Genomic DNA, 3,480 nt, shown 5'->3' with positions numbered 1-3,480 from the left:
TGGGCACCAAAGATTAGAGATGTATAGTATCCTTGGTGTAGCCCTACATAAATATCTCAAATAAATTTAACCAATTAGTGTTATTATTATTATTTCCAACTTTATAGCTTTACTCTTGATAATTCCTTGCAAATATAACCTGAAAATCAAACTTGGCTATGATCAAGTTGTTAGAAAGAAATAACAGAACTTAACTTAATTTTAAAATCAAATAGTATATAAGAAATTTTTTAGAATAACCAAAAATAAGTTATTGATTAAAATTAAACTTTTATGATATCAGCTAAATTGATCAATCATATAGCTTATTCATAGACATGTAAATTAAAAGAAATTAACATGTTTATTTTAACTATAAGAGTTCTAAACCAATTTCACTTCAAGAGAAAGTGTCTAACTTATACTTATCATATTAGCTTGTCTTATTATAATCTCTTCTCCATATGCTCATTTGCTAGCGAGATTGTATGTTTCTCTAATACCTTCTCTATAAATATTTTTTATGATGGTTTCCTTGAATTGATCAACAATGACTAAAGCATATTCAAGTTTCAAACTGAGGATCTAGTTTGGGGTCTTTCTTTTACTTAAAGCATTTAGGATAATTTGTGACTCTCCTTTGATGACTAATTTGTTAATACCTCTCTCTTCTTAGAGTCAAGCCTTCTAGTAGGGCCTCTAATTGATCTAATTTATTGGACATTATTCCTAAAGGTTTGGCACATTTAATTAGGCAAGATTTGTTATCTAAATAAATAATACATCCTAAGCCTATTGGGCCTGGATTACTTCTAGAGGCCCATCAAAATTTAACTTTGACCAAGTTCCCATTTACATTCTTTGCTAGCTATCTTGTTGGATTTTGTGTATATTATTGGAGGCTTAATTAATTTAAACCAATTTCTATGCATATCTACATCCCAAGTTTAAAAATGAGCATTCCTCCTTATATGAGTTTATGAGATTATTGTTAGCTACTTCAATAATCCAAGCCTCCACTTTATTAAAAAAGGATTTTAGATCCATCTTTTCATTATATAAAATTCTTCTATTCCTTTCTTTCAATAATTCTCATAGGAGTATGGAAGGGGATGTTTTCCATAAATTACTATAAACCTTAGAACAATAGTCTTTTAGCCAGCTTTAAAAAAAAAAAAAGGTTATCAAGGAAAGTGGTTTGCCAATTTAATTTCTTACATAACCAATACCAACAATTCTTTAAAAATGGACAATCATAAAGCAAGTGTTTAGATTTTTTAGATTCTTTTTCGCAAAGTGGACATCTAGTTGGTTCTTCAAAACCCATCTTGGTGAACCTATCTATTGGTAGAATTCTCTTTTGAAGAGCAATCCAAAGGAAGATACCTATTTTTGGAAGACATTTAGGATCCTAGCAAAGATTTAGAGAGATGTTAATCTTATCTCATTGTTGAGAATTAATTATATTTGCATACCATAGTTTGACTTTATAATTTTTGTCTTTCGAGGCTCCCCAAATTAATTTATCTTTCCTTTCTTTATGATTTGCTTGCCCATTTTTTAAAAATGTACTTTTCTCGTGATGAAAGTGGAGTTTCATCTAGAGTTTTCCATTGTCATCCTCCATACTGATTATCGTTAATTTTAATTTTATAATCACTCGCATTCTTACCCCAGGGAGATGATAGAGCATTTTTATGTTTATAGGTAGATTTACACTATCTGGAGATGGAAGCCCATCCCAAGAACCCCAAAATAAAGCATCATTCCCTAAACTGATATCCCAAGTTAAGTTAGTAGCTATTATAGGATGACAGTTCAACATAAAGTTCCAAATTCGTGAACCTTTAGGAGGATTTTTAGTTCTAAACAAAGGTAGAGGATTGTTATTGTTTACATATTTATGATATAAAATTTTGGCCCATTTACTAGTATGTTCTTTAAACATTCTCCAAAGAAGTTTTTCCTCGAACGCCTCATTTTGCCAACTCAAGTTTTTTATGCTAGGCCTCCAAAATCTTTAGGTCTACATATATTATCCCATTTTATCAAAGCTTATTTTTTCTCATCTTTAGTTCCTTGCAAAAACAAGTTTTTAAGTTTAGAAATTAATTTTATTTTGACACCTTTGGATAGGAGAAAATATGACATGTGATATGTGGGATGGCTGATACTACTGTTTTGATCATAGCCATTCTATCAGCTTTAGTTAACCATTTCCCTTTCCAACTTCTCATTTTTTAATCTAATTTTTTTCTAAAATCATATTTGAAACTTTTCTTTATCTAATGTCTTTTTCAAGTTGAATACCAAGGTATTTGCATGGAAATGTTCCTTTTTGAATTCCATTATTCTGCAAATTTCTCTCTCCACCTCCTCTTTGGTATTAATAAAGATTTTTTTTGATTTTTTAGTATTTACTTTTTGACTAGATGCGTCCATATAATTTTATCATTTGCTTAAAACTTTGAACTTCTTTCATACTGCTTTCTCCTTGTAGAATTGTATCATCTACATGTGTTATTTTAGGTACCTCCTCAGTTACTGTGATTCCTCTAATTTTCCTTTTAGTTTGAGCCTTTATTATAGCTTTGTCAAATTTTTTTGCCATAATAATGAAGAGAAACAATGATATAGGATCCCATTGTCTAATACCTCTATAAATGCTCTAAAACCTTTTAGGGGTGCCATTTATTAGAAGGGAAATCTTTGGTGTTGAATTGTAGTTATATATTAAGTTGACCCATTACCGAGAAAATTCAAAAGGTTCAAGTGTTTTACATAAGAATCTCCAATCCACTTTATCATAGGCTTTTTGGATATCTAGCTTCATCATCATACAAGATTCCTTATTAATTTGAACATAATCAATTAATTATTGGATTATGATAATACCATCGAGAATTGACCTATTAGGAACAACAACTATTTGTTCCTCTGAAATCAGCTTTGGTGGTACTTTTTAATCCTGTTAGCTAGTGCTTTTGAAAGTATTTTGCAGATTGTATTACATTAGACTATGTGTATGAAGGAATGTATTATTAATTTTAGTTAGAAGTGGTCCATAATTCCTAGTCCCCTCAATAGCCTTCCAAAGGTTGTCTCCAAGGATATCCCAACATTTTCTAAAGAAAAAGGCTTGAAAGCCATCAGGGCTTGGAGATTTATCATTTGAAAGAAGGCTTCTTTAATTTCTTTTTTAGTAAATTTGTTATTTATCTTTTTATTATCTTTTGTAGTTATTAATTTTGGAATATATCCTAACATCATATTTTGAGCTATTAAATTTGATGATTTGAAGTTATTAAGGATATTTGTGTAAAAAATCACAAAATTTTCTACTATCTCATTTGGCTTTTCAATTACCCTTCCTGTATTATCCTTGATTTTTGTTATTCTATTAATAGTACTATTATGAAAATATTTTTTATTTCTATCTCCTTTGAATGACCATGTTTCTCTCAATTTTTATTTCCAGAATATTTCTTCTTTTGCTAGGAT

The sequence above is a fragment of the Cupressus sempervirens genome, chromosome 2, assembly GCF_028749045.1.
Source record: "Cupressus sempervirens isolate cs-2001-9-10 chromosome 2, ASM2874904v1, whole genome shotgun sequence".
NCBI lineage: Eukaryota > Viridiplantae > Streptophyta > Pinopsida > Cupressales > Cupressaceae > Cupressus > Cupressus sempervirens.
The sequence above is the reverse complement of the archived record's forward strand: the minus strand, read 5'-3'. Positions refer to the sequence as shown.